Here is an 18,356-nt window from a genome sequence, read left to right on the forward strand (position 1 = left end):
GTCTATTTTTGTTTCTCATCAGTTCACTAGGAGATTATGACTTCAGAAGACAATGATGCCACACCCATCTTTATTCATCTATTGCCATCTCCTTTAATTCCAAGCTTAAACTTGCAACAATCAAGATTAAAAATAGCAAGACAACAGCTAATTGTAGTGTGAATAACACACTGGGGAACAGTGATGAACTGTTTATGGAGTGGTTCTGCTCTGTATAAAATCACACATCAGGGACAAAGAACACTGAAACTAGAAGTACATTATATAGAACACATATCACAGCCAACTATGTTCAATAAATTTGACACCACTTGTGGATTTGACCAATCCAGGACAGTAGAAGTTAGAACTATGAATGCTCTGCATACACCACTCTTTCTCTTATGCCGCAGATAAACAGTAGACAGGAAATAATTAAAAATGTATTCAAAATCTCTTTTATGAAGAAGATAAAACTTCAGTGATATTCATTCCGTTCATTGCATTGCTTACGTTGATGAATAATCTCACAGTAACTGTAGCACAGTTTATTCTGATTCCAAGGCCTGAGAAAATTAGATAAAATATAATGAAATAATTATTTAAAAAATCAAGACAAAGTTTGAGTGTTACGGATTGATTGCTAAATATTTCACATGCATTATAATTATTTTACCAAATCTTGCATGAAGTTGATCATGATTTATATGACAATCGTTCAGTCAGCTTTTGGCATCAAGGAAATATGAATCGCTTTATATAAGGGGGCATTAATGGCCGTCATTTGTAAATGATCCTCAACTCTTTCCTCGTCTTTAGGTCAGAGCATTCTGTGGCGAGACATGACTTGGAAAAAATTTTTCCCAGTGATGCAGGGAGTGGACCTCCAGCAAAAACATTGAATAGTTTGTCAATATTCCACATAGTTTCCATTACAGCACGCTCTGAACTCTTTGATGCTTGCTTCTCTCCAGCGATCCAATCTGTCTGGATACAAACCCAGGAGAATCTCCCCATTAAGCCTATTTTCTTGTTCATATGGTTTTTTTTTTCCACTTGTGATGTATTTCTTCATATACGGATTCCATAGGAATTCAGCCAGTAGACTTTTCCCCCTGTTGGTACACACAGTGCAGTCCGAAAATGTGTGACGCTCTTAGTCAGGAATTCATTTGGAGGTTGGAGTCCGAGAATATGGATAATGTGTATGTACTTAAATTGACAGGGTGTGACTTGTGGAGATTTGTACTTGGACCTTGGCCTATGTTTCTAAATTAGAGGCCAAAGAATAGCGAACTGTATATACAAGTTTGGACACCGAGCTAGGTGACACAGTAAATGGTGTAGGCGAGAGCAGAAAGTTGCAAAGGAACGTTGATGGGTTAGGCAAAAGGACAAAACTGTGTGTTCATCTACATTGGGTCTAAGGCATTTAGACCAGAATATTTTCTAAATAGGGGTGGAGGGTAGCTATTGGAGAAGGAGGGAGATTTTGGGGTCCAAGTACAGAAATGGTTGAAAGCCTGCAGGCACTCAAAATATTTGAAAGTGTTAGTAAATATGGGATGGAAGTTATGCTATAGTTATATATAAAACTATGTATAATCCCATTGAGCGTGCTGCAGCTCTGAGCACTGTACCTGTGCATGGTTAGCATTGGCCTTGGAAGCATGCAGTGTAGATTCACCAGAATGATACCAAGGTTAAAATAATTAAATTATGAGGACAGTTTGTGCAGATCTTGCTTATATTCCCTTGAATACAGGAGATTATCTAGTTGAGATGTTTTAAGATGATTGAAGGATTTAACAGGGTAGTTAGAGAGAAGCTATTTCCATGGGTGATTGAGCTAGTCCAGAATAAAGGCCTGACACTTTACAGTTAGAGCTAGATCATTCATGGGTGATGCCAGGAACCACTTTTTCTTGGTTTTAATTTTTATTCAAATTATTTCTAGCTGTTTGATGCAATTAAGTAACTTGCTAGGCCATTTCAGAGAGCGGTTAAGAATCAAAGATATTGCTGCGGGTCTGGAGTCATGTGTAAATCAGATTGGCCAAGGACGGGATTGCAGATTTCCTTCCCAAAAGGACGCAGTGAACCAGGTGGATTGTTACAACAATCTAGTAGTTTCTTGGTCACCACTACTGAGACGAGCATTTTTTCCAGATTAATTTAATAAAAGTATAATTAATAATGAAAACAAAATAATAAATTCCCCATCTGCTGTGATGGGATTATGAACTTATCCCTCTGGAGTGTTAGTTCAGACTTCTCGATTACTAGTCCAGTAACATAACTATTGTTCTACTGTTCCCACTTGTTGCATGTCAGAGTGATGACAAGTTGCTGCTTGTACCAATTTCATGTTGTGCCTACAACCACATGAACAGGTGTGTGCCCCACCTCAACTCCTCATAGTCGGGTTTCTAGGCCACTTCATAGACACCCACCTTCTTACTCCCCAACAGGCTGATCCTGTTTAAACACAGCAATATATCTAGGAACACAACTCCACAAGACAATGCAAGCCTGCTTCATGTAGTCAGGTTGCCTGGGGAGGCAGCCTCATGTTTTTATCAGGATGTGTTAACTGATGACACTGCCTCACATACCTCATTCCTGTCCATGGTCCAAACTAAGGGAATTCTCTATTTTCATGGATTTTCAAACTAGCTGAGTTTTTAAAAAAATATTGCAATTGGTTTTTCAAATTACTGGGTTTTGTAAGCCTACGGACATTTTGCTTTCTAGCCCAGTTTAGTTCTCGGTGCCACGACTCGTTATTTGGTGGAGTTCCTTTGTTGACACCAACTTTGCCATAAGTGGCTGTGCGCAAATGTAAACCCAATCAGTGACTGAGTTTTCTCCATCTTCCCCCTTGCCATTGTCCTTGATTAGTAACCATGCAGCCAAACTTGTTCCTCTTTATGGGGGCACAATTCTAGCTCTTTTGTTTGTTTTTTAAAATTTATTCTTTCATGAATGTAGGCGTCATTGGCAAGTTCAGCATTTTTGTTCTCCAATGCTAGTTGAACACTTGAACTGAGTGGTTTGCCATTCCAGAGGGCATTAAGAGTCAACTGCATTGCTATGGATCTGGAGTAGGCCAGACTGGCAAGGATGGCAGATTTGCTTCTCTAAAGGACATTAGTGAACCAGTTGGGTTTTATAACAACAATTGGTGATAGTTTCGCAGTCATCATTACTGAGACTAGCTTTCAATTCCAGGTTTATTAATTGAATTTAAATTCCACCAGCTGCCATGGGTAGGATTAATCGGGACCTCTGGTTACTAAATCCACTGATGTTATAACTTCGCTGCCGTCTCCCCCTTCTTAAGTCAAGGAAAAGCTCTGGGTTCCAATAAGTGGCTTCTGCGTTCAACTCTAGCATTTTTTTGTTAAATTTATTCATTCATTTGGGCCAAATAGCTTCCTTCTGTGCCACAAATGACTCTTTGACTATTTATTGCCCATCCCTAATTAACCTTGTGAAGGTGGTGGTAAACTGCCGTCTTGAATACAACTGAATGGCTTTTAAGTCATTGCAGAGGGGAATGGAAAGTTAATCGTATCACATATAGGCCAGGTCAGCCAAGGATGGCAGATTTCCTTTTCTAAAGGACTTTGGGTAAACCAGATGGGCTTTTATGACAAGCTGATAGTTTCATGGTGCTAGCTTTTTATTCCAGATTTATTTAATTAATTGCTTGAATTAAATTCCAGTTTGTAGGATTGGAACACATGGGCAGGATATTCCTGGGCCTGAGATGATTGCCTGGGAGGCAGGGATGGGGTGGGGTAGGAGGAGGGGGTTTGGGGGTTTGGGGGGAAACAGTAAAATAGTGGGGAGCTGCGTTGGGGTGGCTCTCCAATGCAGTGCAGCTATTCAGGAAATTTCCCAAGGGACTAGGCCTGGAGCGGCTGCCTGCCAAATGGACCCAGGCAATGAACTTCAATAGTTAAAATTCCTATAAATGCACGTTTTAGGTGGCCGATGGCAATTTGCTAGGTGTAGCAGCTCCCCGGGGAGGCTTCCAGCTTCATGAAGATGGCTTCCCTGCGGCCATCGGAGATGGAGGCTCCAAGCCCCGCAGAGGGTGTCATGGGCATGGAAGTCTGCACCTTCGGTCCCAGTGGACCATCCGGAGCGTCCTGCCTGGTTGGCTCAGCTGATCTTTTTTCTTTTGCTTAACTGCCTGAGAGCGCTTCAAAATGGAGATGCCCTCTCAGTTCATGAGCCACTCCTGTGGGGACAGCCAAGGTTTCAGAGCTGCGGAGCCTCCGATTGTGTTGGCAGCACCCACATCCCACCTGCCACCCTTAAGCAGACAGCGATCCCATAAGCGGCCAATAAGCAGGGGAAATTGCTGAGTTTGTGCCCGCAGCCATCAAATGCAGGGTTGGGGCCACCTTTTAATTCTGACATCAGAGTCATAAAGCCGGCGGTAAATTTCAGCCTCATCACAGTTCATTGGTCCAGACCTCTGGGTTACTAATCCAGTAACATAATCACTATATTACCGTACCACATTGGCTGCAAAACACCTTAGAATGTCCCGAGTTTGTGAAAGATACTACATCAGTCCAAATCTTTCCTTATTTCTCCATAATCCTTGGAGACTCTGGGGCAATTTGGGTGGGGGACAAGCTTACGAAAAGTTCTCATTTGATACCATTTCTTCTGCACCTTTGCGTAGGTTTATTCTGCTGCACATCTTCTGCTGATCACTCCTCAGACAATGAGGTACTTTGTTACGGCAGCCTAAGGGTTACCCTCTCTCTGAGCACAATTCAGAGCTCTATTAACAATTAGAGAAAATTGGGGAGTGTACAGCATAATAAATGGGTTTGACACGTAATAAGTGTGAGCATGTTTGTGGCTTTGGAGAATGTTTTGATAAGACTATTGGAAATTTGGTGAACTGTGAATTGCACATAAAGAGGTGAAAGGTATAATACTTCCATATGCCTGAGGTCTGCCGATTGCCATTGTTTAAAAGAAAAAGTCTGCAAAAGCGGGGAAAGAAACACAGCCTGGTGTGTAATGTAGGAGCGGGAGGTAGGAGAGATTGGGCTGCAGGTTGACCCTGGTTTTTGAGGGCTGGCCTGTGTGCAGAATGCATTGGGGTGTGTTATTGACGTGTCTCATAATGATTCGCATCAGTGATTATCAAAGATGGCAGATACTCCCCTGCTGACTCGCGACCAGAAATTTTCCTTCCACAGAGGTCTCTGCTGAGGGCAATCTTTACAAATATTCTGAGTCGGCTCGAGATTTGTGTGGAGTTGATCTGTTTTATCGTTCTGCTGAATTTTGCTTGTGGTTTGACAAATATGCAGCTGATTGAGCATGTGCAATATCACAGTACATAAAACATGTTTTATATGCAAATAAACTTCTGCAATTCAAGACCCTGGTATTTATTAGCATCAACAAGAAACCTGTGATTGCCTTTAAGGCCTGGCATGCAATTGCTTTCTTTTATTATTTTTAATACAAAAATAGACATTGATGCAGGGCGAAGGAACCTGACAAACCAGAATAGAGACGGAAATCCTTCCAATATTTTGACTCCCTAACCTTTCGACTATTTATGAGCTCTAGCAATGTTTGTTTTGGCCGAAAACTGGTATGACTACCATTGGAGACAAATGTCACCTTGTGAACTGCTTCATGCTGATGCTATGTTAGCACCGAAACTTCTCTCCACCCATTAGTTTCGCTTAATCAGAAATGCGGCCGACAAACCTCAGTCCATCTCTCAAGCAAGAGGAGACTTGGCGGTTAATGGATTGAGCCTGCCCTTCAATAGGGGAGTCACACCTATTAGAAATGTGGAGGCTTGTTCCAATCCCTGGGCAGCAAGCACCTGAAACTCTGACGCATGCTGTTTGCAGACAAAGCTCCCTGTTGGAACTCCACTGCCTTGGTCTAGGACTATGTGCTGAGGGACGCACTAAAGCTTGGGGCAGCTGCTGCAAAGGCGCAATAGGGAAAGGTCATTGTCTAATACCTTTCTGTCACAGGGCACCGAGGGGCTGGGAAAGGTATAGACCCCTTGGGCTGTACGACTCACAATAAATGTAAGCATTGAATACTAATTGTATGATAATTGTATTGAAACACCTCAGAGTGCAACATGATGTATGTGGATAACTCCAATACCATCGCACTGTATGACTGTCTGTAATAGCCATATTGAAATGACTGTAATTTTCATTGATTGTATTGAAGCACCTCGTGATCCATGTGCAAAAGTTGAACCTGATTGTACCTTTTGTGATGGTGATTTAGAAATGGTTTGTAATGTTCTTCCAGATATTTTATGAATAAAGTATTTTTTAAAAAAAATTCCACTGCCTTGGTGTCGGGACTGAAGTGGTTGACTTTCAACGAGACAGATTCCACGATAATTTTGAGGGAACCTCCCTGGATCACTTCAACCACCGCAATGAAACCCAGACTTCTTCTTTCGAGCTGAGCGGGTGGTCTCACCTGCACTTTTGTTTTGCCAACCGCAAATAAACTTTATTTTGCCAAAGCCTTCAACTTCCTCATTGAAGGACTGATTTTTCTCAGGCCAAAGTAACACAATCTATACAAAAATCCTCCAGTTTCTTTCTAACACTTTGGTGAGGGATTGCTGCTCTTTAGATGAGAGCCAGACTGGTAAAACATCCTGTTGTGCAGCTCTACCAAGTACGAGTGTTTGAAATTGCTCATAAACCACTTTACTGTGGAGGCTTCTTTAATTATACCAGACATGTGTAGAGGAATTGTTGGTCATGTAAGGTCTTAACTTCAGTTCATCATTATAAATATTAAAACTATTGAATGGGGATGTATCTTGCTAATTTGGTGTGTGTATGTGGGTGAATTTTTTTTATGTTGAGCTGGAAATATACACCCTTGATTAGCATGTGTAATTTACCAAGTGTAATACTACAATTTCCTGGGTGACCTCTTGTTCCATTCACTCATTGGCTGTGATTGGAGAAAAGCACTTTTATTTAATGTTGCATGGAACAGGGCCTGCTTATATTCTGAACGTTACTTTTGGTTGTACTGCGTGATTCATCATTTTATTATTCAGAGTTTATTGCCCAAATCTCTGTTCCATTTTTATGAAGCAGATTTGGGAGAATCTAGGACTCTTATGCTTTCAGCTGGGAGCAATGCTTGAAGGCGGTAGGGGGCCGATGAATCAGCACAGCGGTGTCATTCTCTTCACCATGGTTTGCAGTGTTGTACTCCGTTTGTCACTCCAGTTATCCATTTGAGTGAAGTTCCTCAGCAGGTAAAGCACATGGGCTTTGACAACAATCCAGTTGCCTCTTGGTCAAGTTTCCTGAATTAAACTGAATTCAAATTCTCAAAATGCCACAGTGGAATTTGAACTTGCATAGGTTGCACTGAGTCGGGGGCTGAATAATACGCTCCCAAATTGGGAGCATTCCCCGCATCCAGAGATGTATTATCCGACATGATGATGTCAGGCAGTGTTCCTGCCATCATTATGCCAATTTTGTATAATACGGCAGGTAAGCAGGCTTAAGTCGGAACCCCACCCACATTATATTTTTGTAAGGGACAGCTTGTTAGGGTTAAAAGCTACAGCTGAGCCCTGAGTCCCGGCTCAGTAGTCAGTAGATCTGTTGCTGCTGCCAGTGCTAATTTGAATGGGTAGATGATCCATTTTAAAATCATATGAATTAGAGGCCTTTTCTCAGCTGCTGAGTGCTCTGCTGAGTGCTATATTTGTTCCTGGCCATATCTCGGGTCGATAAAGTATCTGAGAGAGTTGGGCATTGTGGTCTCGCTTCCCTTGAAAAGATGTGTAAGAGTGCACTCATTGACAATTTCAGGGCATTTTTATGGCATGCTGCCTACCAATTGCTAGCTAAGTGCATGACAACCTGAATGCTGTGCTCATCCATCATATACTCATTTTGATAACCACACACTCTGCAACTGGAGCAAAGCTTTAAGTGCACAATGACAGTGTCCAAGGCAGCTGTCCTTGTTGAAGCATGCTACCTCTCAGGTCAAGCCAAACTGACTTTCCTCCTGCATTCGTGAGTGTGCCCTATAGCTCACTGGCACGAGATTGCACATACTGAGGCCTTACTCACATTGGCCGCCCTCATTAGGTCATTAGCCCTTTTGTGGCATTGAGACTATTTCCTTTTGACCAGCACAATACTGCTGACCTTTTTGGCCCCTCCCAGGCAGCACGTGTTTGACTTGTCTTCCTCCTCTTTGTGGGGTAGGCAGCAGCTGCTCATGCCAGTCAGAGGCTAAAAGTAGGAGGGCTCCGAGGGAGTCCTTGCTGACTCCAGGGGCTGGTTTGGCCCTTCTCTCTTTCCCCTCCCCTCCCTCCAAAGGCGCAAACATCTCTGGAGGAAAGCAGGCAACAACTAGGCAACTCATCCATGCAAACTTGTTCAGGTTAGAAAGAATATCACTTTGATCAGTGCTAAGATTTGGAGACAGCAGAACTCAAAATAAGGAACCTGCAAACAGCTCAGTGACAAATTGTCCTGTGAGGTTTGAAGCGATCTTGCATTTGCTGGGTGCCCTGACACTGTCCAGAACCGGCGGGCCCTTTAAACCACTAGTTGTGACCTCATCACAGACAATGACCTTGGAGGCTGGACATCCCGTGCCCCCCACCCTCCCCAACACTGGGTGGGATGAAAGCCTCAAACCCATGCTTGCTGTTAATGAGTGACAATTTGCATATTATAGGCCTGAACATCGCCACCTTCTGAGAGCGGAGTCCACCCTCAGCGTGCTCCCATATTATTCAGGCCTAGGTCATTGGACTATTATTTCACTAACATAACCACTGCACTACCATACTCAATATGCCACTGGATGACACTCATTTGATGCAATACTTTAGTAAATTGTCTCATATTCATTTTGACTGAAAGTTAAAATGAAACATTTGACGTAATTGATGCAATCCACAGCTGAGGGGGAAAAAAATCATAATTCTCTCCTTTAGCATAATTCACTACAAAGAAGATTAGGGAGAGTTACTTTTGGATGGATTAGACGAAAAAGAAACTGGGCCTATGATTCATCTAAATTTGATATGAATGTCATGCCTACTGATTGCAGCTTTATGTCTGCTTCAGGCACTATGTAAACTGGCATATGGAAGGCTTTGTGTCTGAAGATCCTTGACCATTCTGGTGCATATGCTGCAAGAAGGCCTGGTCCCCGACAACCTGGGCCGAGACATAACATTAAAGCTCCAACAAGCTTTGTAAAAGGCAGAGTCACCCATTCCCTGTACAACTCCAGTCCCTCACTGGATTACCACCTATTGACATGGTGGAGAAGCTTTGAAGTGGATTATAATCCTAGCCCCTTTTTGGGATAGTTCTGGATCAGGCATACTCCTTGGATGATCACTCTCACTTAACGTTGAGACAGACAGGCCTCACAGACACTTAAATAGGCTTGAAGAGCTGCTCTAACTCTCCCCAAAGGAAAACCATCACCAGGGAATATTACTGTCCTCCAGATAGCCTTTTTAATAAGTTTGAGCCAGATTATAACAGCCTGGATATAGTAATGGTCCAGGCATCTCTCCTCAACAATGTACCCCACCCACTGAGCATACAGAGATGGGATCGTAACTTTGGATACAGAAGATTGTATGAGATAATATATTTTCCAAATTCGATAAGAGTTTATCAAAGAGCTGAACATTCAATTCACTTTTGACGGTAAATTAATCGTCACATTGACAGTTCTAGGAAAAGAAATTATGATCTTATTTCTAATAGAGAATCCAGGTTTAAATAATGTTACAGAGAGATATTTAAGATATCCGACAATATTTAAAGTAGTATTTATCTTAAATCCCTGAGTAGAAAGCTACAGAGTCTAGCGAGATACCTCTATTCCAATTAAGGGGAGAACTATCATCCCTACACTATGGAAGACATACCCTTACCTTGAGCAGACACTGGAGTAAATGCAACAAATCTAAAAATCCTGCTGTGTGGTTCCAATATTTATACCATAAAAGAGCTGAATCAGCAGAAAACATGTTGAGCATGCAAGCTGGACAATATCCTTTGTTTTAGTCAATGGCCTTCATTTTAGTTAACATCCTTCAAGAAAGCAGGGTACTGAGAGGTGCAGCTCATAGTCAATCTCTTGTTACACTAAGTTCCCAGGATTCAGTTGGCAAGTGATTTGGGGCATCCATTAGGCTATCCGTTATCATATTGTGGTATCTCACAATTTAACAATGTCTAGCTGAGATGATGCAGAGGCCAGTTCCTGTTTTGTTTCAGAACTGCTTTGTCTTCGAGGATATACCATTTCTATTGCCACAGGATGTTAGTGTCCTTGAGGACACAATTATGCCCAGCCATGTTTATAAGCTTTATAAACCTTTGTCCAGCAGATGACCTCTGCTTTCAATTTTTAATCCCTTATAGGATAATCATTATTTTAAATCTTGGAACCCCATATTTATAGCTGGATTCTCTTATATCTCTGTATTTATAACTGCATTCCTTCACAGCTGTGTGTTCTGTCATGTCAATACGACATGAAAAGAAATCTATAGGTGACCCTGGGGGCTTCAAAAAAACTTTGTATTATAGTGGTCATCAGAACTTCCAGGCCATTTTCTCCTATCCCACTTTTAAATAGGGATCCATATATAATGGTGTCTGTATTGCATATCTTCCATATCTTGCAGCAAGTGTGACTACCACACCACTGATCCAGGTCATTACAACACATACTCTTCAAAGGTTATGTTTAATGTATGCACTGCACAATATCCATGTGCTAATCTCGCAGCTCATAGTAAGCATTTGTCAGGTCCAGTACAGGCATAAAGATATTACAAATTTTAAAGCTGTACTTGCTTCTGGACACAACAGTTTTTAAGATAGTTGGCAACATGTCATGTGACTTTGGCCAAATTAGCTCCAGACAGACCTGAAACTCAGGCAAATACCTAATTAAAATATGGACAATCACAGTCACTGTGAAGTTCACAAATCCCTTTGTTAGGACTGAACTGTCAACAGAGCAAGACTACCACATACCAGCTAGTTTGCCTTTCTACTTCACCCTGGGCCATAGAGACATCAAAACTCCATGCATGGTAGACAAATATGAAATAGTTCCATTGACCTTTACTTGTATTGTGATGGCTCCATATCCAAACACAAAGAACTTGGCTATCTCAAAACTCTCAAAGTGTGAAAGGTTACAACACAGGATATGTATCAGCGCAACTCACTTTTTTGGAAGGAGGACTTTGGAATTGTCACAGGTCATATAGTTAAGACAACCATAGTTATGACCTATTCTTTTAAAAAATAACAGCAGAAGCTATTCTGATCAGAAACAGCATGACAGATACCATCTGAAACACTATCTAAAAAGCCAATGAACCAGTTGCAAAACAACTATGCAGCCAAGATAAAACAATTATACCTTGAAAGTGGGAGAAGGACTCTCCCCCAATCTGTTCCATCTTCAAGTTCACCTGAGAGCCGACGGCCTGCCAATGCAACTACAAGAAACATCGCAACATACTGAGAATTCTTTGCTTTACAAGACCTCTACTCCAGCTACAGTATCAATTCAGCTAAGAATCTACAGGCCTGCTATGAAAGGGACTGAAGTAATTATTACTTGTTAACATATAGCTTTTTTTCTTCATCTGTACCTAATCTTTGTGTATGTGATAGTATGTGTGAGACTTCATAGGGCAAGTGTGTGGTAATAAATAATCTTTATTTTAAAATTCACATAAAGCTTGTTGCTGGAATAATTTAAATTGGGAAAACCACTCCGAGGGTAAGAAAGCACACTAACTCATGCACAAAAAAATTTTGATCATGGGCAGCAGTAAAACATACAAACTCCGCCTGTGACACATTTAAGACTATGCTGGAAAAAAATTAATTGTCTAATGGCCATCGGAGTATTCGTGCCATCAACAATTCTTTTCCCGATTCCTGGCTCGCTCACTGCACAACAGGTATGGGAATAAAGTTAAGCAAAGTTAAGTCGCATTCCTTCAGCATCTGACCTTTAGAGCAAAGTGTACCTGCAAGCAACACAAAAGGCAAATAACTTTTCGAGTAATGTATGTAAGCACATTGTGATGTACAATGATGGATTCAAAGGAATTTCCTTTTCGCTTATTTTTAGATTATGCTGAATGATGCATATACAAACGTCATACTCTAAAGTCTCAAACTCAAATTGAGATCTAATCACACAACTAATCCTTCAAGCCTACCATTCAGTGCTCAGGAGTATACAGTTACAAATCAATTGATTGCTCAATGAAATGGGTTAGGTTTGAAAAGAACTGTTGTTTTATAGAACTGGCACTGAGCATTAATTTAACAGTCTGATTTTACATCTTGATTTTATTTCAAAGCAATTTGATGTACAGCGATAAAGAAACAAAAGGCAAAATAGTTTTCTCCGATAATTCAAGTGATTAAAGAACACAATGCTCAAAGAAACTCAGTGGGCTGTGGTAAGATCTCCTGAAAATTCATTATAGTTGTTGGATGAGTTTGTCAGTTGAAACCATTGTGTGGTATAAGTCAGCCCTGCTGGATCTCTGTTACTGACTGGGTTTTACACAAGAATGAAGTAGCTGCAGTTCTAGTCTTATCAAAATTTTTAATACAGAGACCAAGTTACAGTCCAAATTATTAATTATCCCAACTATCTTGAAAAGTCTGCAGCTTTTCCTTGCTCAATGAATGTTTCCCAGATATTGATCAAAGATAATCAAGCCTATCTGTTTAATCTTTGAGAACGATATTGTTTATGTTCCCTCTAGCGCTAACTTTTTCGCTGTGGAAGTCAATGATAAATTTGGATGGCAGTGGATTATTTCAAGGTGTTGGTGCACATTCAGACATCCATTTTGAATGATATTTTATCAAAATCCGTCTCAGTGGTGGGAATCACTATCACTACAATCTACTCTTGATATAGCTGGGAAAATATTTCCTCAGCAGAAAAGAAGGAGCTATCTGTAAGGAACTTGGCAGACTCAATTAACATTTCTGTTAAGTCCTTTTTGGTTTATTTGAACCTCCAGCTGGGAGTATTCCGTTAAACAGAAACAAACATAAGGCCAATTGCCCCCCACAAGGAGATTAAAGCATTTTAATTGAACGTGACCTTCTCTCCCATTTACCTGCCTTGACTTTGCCTATCATTGGCTCAATCACTTTGTTTGCAGAAATATTTTCCTTTTTGCTCTGACTAGATTTAGTAAGAATATTGGCATTGTCTATGTTCAAGCAGTCAAGAGATTTGAGCAGAGTCTATATCTGATCACACACTCCCTGTGAATGCAGTGTATGGATAATCTCAGTAGGTTTTATGATTAGAAGCCCAGTGAAGTATTAGAGTTACCATCCGCAGACAATGGAAATCCCACTTAATTGAAGAAAACTCTGTGCGCAGGTGGCAGATTTACATTCCACCAAACGCTATCAGGTTTTCTTTGGGAGGCAGGAACCCTGCATTCCATTGAACATTAGCTAGCTTTCACTGGGATAGGTTTCATGAAAAACCTTTAGCATTCTCATTTTTCTTTGCATCAGGTGTCTTTTTTATATTGTGCAGCTTGATAGAGGTTAAAGGAGAAATCAACTCTTTGCAAGCTCTTAGAAGCCCTCAGTGTGATTGACGTCCACCTACAGCACGTTTGACATTTGCTTTAGCTTGTACATTTTAACGTTATTCTTTTATTGGACATTGACAGTTTCACATGTTCTCTACTCTTAGTGCACCACACAGAGGAAAAGAACTATTGGCGATGAGAAATGGAAAATACATTGCAAAATTAGGTGCAGGACAACCACCTGTGTACCTTATTTATCAGTTAATTTTTAGGATTAAGGAGACTCGGATATCACAAGTGGAAAATGGTAGGGTAGGATGAAGCAACCATGAAAATTAAGCAATGTAAAGAGATGCAGGAGAAATGAGGAATGATAAGGCATTACATTCGAGGCTGATGAGAAGTAGATCAGGAGGTGTTATCCTCGTAAAAAAGGTGTGGGTGTTTTTTTTGGAAATAGAAGGTCATATGAATAAGAATACATATAAAAGCCACAAATTCCTGTTCAGAGTGTGTTAACCTTCAAATTCACTTTGAAGAATTAGAGCCTTGTGGTGCATTGGTGACAACTGAAGGAAGTAGGGTTTGACATGAGTCTAACCCATAGACATGGGTCTAACCCATATCAATGAAAGACTAGCTTTCAACCAAGGGAGACCAGGTGGAAGGAATGCAGAAATGCATTTTGCTGGACTAACTCATGACAATAGACAGCCTTCTCCATTAATTTTTTGACAGTCTCCATGTGAACTTCGGCCAAAGGATAATGTGACATTATGAACAGCAACAGCAACATATTTAGTTCCTTTAATGTCATGAAACATTCCAAGGCACTTCACAGGTGCATCATAAATCAAAATATGACACCCAGCCTCATATTAGGGCAGGTGGCCAAAGGTTTGGGCAAAGATATTGGTTTTAAGGAATGTCTTAAAGAAGTAAAGTGAGGTAGAGAAACAGAGAGGTGTAAGGAGAGTATTCCAGAGGTTGGGGCCTAGACAACTAAAGGAATAGCTATAGGTGGTGGAGCAACTAAAGTCAAGGGTACTTAAAGAGGCCAGAATTAGAGGAGCGCAGATATCTCAGAGATTTGTGGGGCTGGAAAAGATTACGAGATAGGGAAGGGGCAAGACAATGGAGGGATTTGGAAACAAGGATGAGAATCTTAAAATCAAGATGATGCTTAACTGAGAGACAGTGTAGGTCAATGAGCATAGGGGTGATAGGGGAATGGAACTTGCTGAAAATAAAGACATGGGCAACAGAGTTTTGGATGACCTCTAGTTCATGGAGGGTAGATTGTAGGAGACGAGCCAGGAGTGCATTGAAATAGTCAGGCCTAGAGGTAACAAAGACATGAACGAGGATCATCTGATGATGTAAAGAAGTGTTTTTAATGAATTTATACATTTTCTTGAATTTTTGTCCCCATTGAGGTGATAGTTATCAGTAGTGGGGCAAGAGAATGTCATAAAAACAAAAACAAAAAACTGCGGATGCTGGAAATCCAAAACAAAAACAGAATTACTGGAAAAACTCAGCAGGTCTGGCAGCATCAAAAGCATGAGGACTCGAAACGTCAACTCTTTTCTTCTCCGCCGATGCTACCAGACCTGCTGAGTTTTTCCAGATAATTCTGTTTATGTGTTGAAGAGAATGTCATTCTACTTTAAGCCCTGGTATGAACATCAAACATTCAAGAATAGTATCACTAGATGCAATGTATGACTACCTGTACCCTGCTCTAACCATTTGTGTTAACTTCAACTTTAGAAAAACACCTCCCCATTGCATCAGTGTGAAATATTCTTTGCCCTCCACTTGCAGTCAGACTTCAAGACATTTGAGATGAACTGTGAAAAGTTTTGTGCTGCGGATCTGTAACCACCAGCTTGTTAGCTGAGATTTTCTCCTCTTCGTTTATGTTGGGCCTGTACAACTGGCATTGCACTGAGATGAACTGAAGCTTGATCATGAAGAAACATCAGCAGCTCAGTGAGTTACAGTGAAAGAGCCTGGAGACTCATTTGTCCCCATGATTAACTTGTGGGCAGTGTCTGTAATTTGCTGGGATGTCCGTGGGAAGCATCTGATACAAGAAAATGCATAAAATTCATCAATGTTCCCTAAAATGCTCTTATGGGCACACTCATAACTGCTTAGATAGCAGAAATGTTAGAATCCTGCTACTCACAACTAGTTCAATTTATATCATACTGGGTCAAGATTCCCTGCCCACTAAGCATTGATTTTAACATGTCTCTTGGCGTGGGGGTGGGGGTGGGGGGTGGGGGAGAGGTAGGGGGGTGGGGGAGTGGAGCAAATTCCTATGTTTTTCACTTAAAATCAGCAGTATTTAATTAGTACATTGCTAGCACATTTTACAGTGTAACAAGGATGAAACAAAAATGTGGAAAGTGTTGACATTTGAACCAGTGTCAGAGTTTGGATTATAATGTAAAGGCTAAGCAGTGTCAAATACTTTAACTAATTATTAAAAATAAGCAGCAGAGTTCTGAGGTTCTCCAAAGCTCTAATACAAATATGAAGCAATAGGTTTTAATTAACTGAACCTGGTTCTGGGTCAGACTCTGTGGGATTGGGAAAAATCTCCTTTCAAACAGTATGTTCAACCAAGATTTTCAAGTAGGTATTAAAATACCTCCAAACATACCTTTCGTTCTATGGCATAGATTAGGTGTTTGAATTGTAGAGCCAAGCATTTTTAAAATAATGCAATATCCTTTCCCTAGCTTAGCTCTCACATGGTACTAGAATGACCATTAGCTTTAAGTTGACCATCGTAGACTGGAAGTCAAATAATTTCTGATTTAACCCTTGGAGGCCTTGCAGTATGTTTAAAGCAAAGCAATTATAAGCAAGTAACTTTTTTTTTCTTGTGATAATCCAAATGGGACTTGTTCTGCATGTTGAAAAGTTTTAGGCATACATTTATTGCACTTGTTGGAAATTTCCCAGGTTCCAGTCACCATTAGGGCCTCACACATAGCAGGTAATTGTTGGAAAATTGCAATGTTCTGTCCGTGATTTTCTGTACATTGACATCAAGGAATGAAATAAGTTACAGGCAACGCACCCACAATTCTCCAATAAATCGCCAGCTGCGTGCGGGGTTTTATTAATGGTTGCAGTCGGGAAGTTCGGGGGTGCAGAATGTGGGGTGTGGTCTTAGAATGTTCCGACCACTGAATCCCAGCTGATTCAAAATGAACCAGTGCACATTTATTCAGAGAGATTAGACTTTGGCTCAATGAAAGGTTTGTCTCCCAAGCTGAATCAAAATACTTTACCACTAAATGCGCGCATACATAATTTATCTATTTTAGATGCTGATTGTATTGTGCTTGAATAGATGTGTCTGGTTATGTCATGTTACCAGCGTGGGAAAGCAATAAGCACTTTCCCCTGAGGGAAGAGTAGGTGGATGATGATACCACAATATTTATTCAGCTGCGAATCAGTATACAAAATGTTTTGATCATCTAAATGAATAGTATTGAATATTTGTAATACTTCAAGAATAGAATGGAGAAGAGCTAGGGGATAGACAGCATGGGTTGATTTAAAGCAGTACTTTTCAAATGTTTTGAACCCTTGAAGTTGAACCCTTTTTGAAATGGATTATTAATCATGGAAACCCATCTTAATTATAATGCTATCTAATACCTATACTATGAAATTACTGCATGTTGTCATGCCCAGCGAAGGCATGTCCCATTCATACCTTTAAACACCGACTGCATTCAGTATGTAATTTTCTAGAAATCTCTTTTATTAAAAAATGGGCACTAACAAGATTGTTAAGATGTTTGCTGATGGTCAGGTGACTTTTGCAATTTCTCCCTCGAGCCTCTGGAATGTTCCTGATTGAATAAGCGTGAATGGGGGCCTCCCATTTGAATGGGACATACCCAGGTGGAATGCATCTGTAGAATTTACACCTTCTATTGTTTGTGGTTTACCCAAAATTGAAAGTCAGTTGACTCCCAGACTTCTCATGGGTTGGATTTTCACCCTTGAGGCAGGGAGCGAGAGTGGGGGATTTCCTGGGCTTGGCACACCTTCCTTGGGAAAAAGTGCTTGCTGAGGCAGGATTTTCATAGGAGCAGTTGGTGGTTGGGGGCGGGGGGGGGGCGTGCGTGGTGATGTGTCAGGCCTTCCAACCCTGAAAAGAGTTTGGAGGCAGCCACAGGGGCTGCTGGATGCTGAGGCGGGCTGGTTATAATAACATTAAAACAAAAAACCAGCCCTCCAGCTCTCAACCCTCACACTTCATGCACTCCCAATGCCCCATCCATGTTAACTTATGTCCACCACTCACCTCCCATGGCATCTCGTACCCTTCATGCCAACCTATGCCCTCCACCCACCCCCATGGCCCCTCATAACCCCATTCCTGTCCATCCACCCCCGCATTGCCCCTCATGTCTTCCGTGCCAACATATGGGACTTCCATGCCCATTCACCCAGTATATACTCTGCGCAGAACAAGTGATAACAATAAAAAACAAAAACAGAATTACCTGGAAAAACTCAGCAGGTCTGGCAGCATCGGCGGAGAAGAAAAGAGTTGACGTTTTGAGTCCTCATGACCCTTCGACAGAACTTGAGTTCGAGTCCAAGAAAGAGTTGAAATATAAGCTGGTTTAAAGTGTGTGTGTGGGGGGCAGAGAGATAGAGAGACAGAGAGGTGGGGGGGGTGGTG

This window comes from Carcharodon carcharias, chromosome 22 (genome assembly GCF_017639515.1).
Source record: "Carcharodon carcharias isolate sCarCar2 chromosome 22, sCarCar2.pri, whole genome shotgun sequence".
Classification (NCBI taxonomy): domain Eukaryota; kingdom Metazoa; phylum Chordata; class Chondrichthyes; order Lamniformes; family Lamnidae; genus Carcharodon; species Carcharodon carcharias.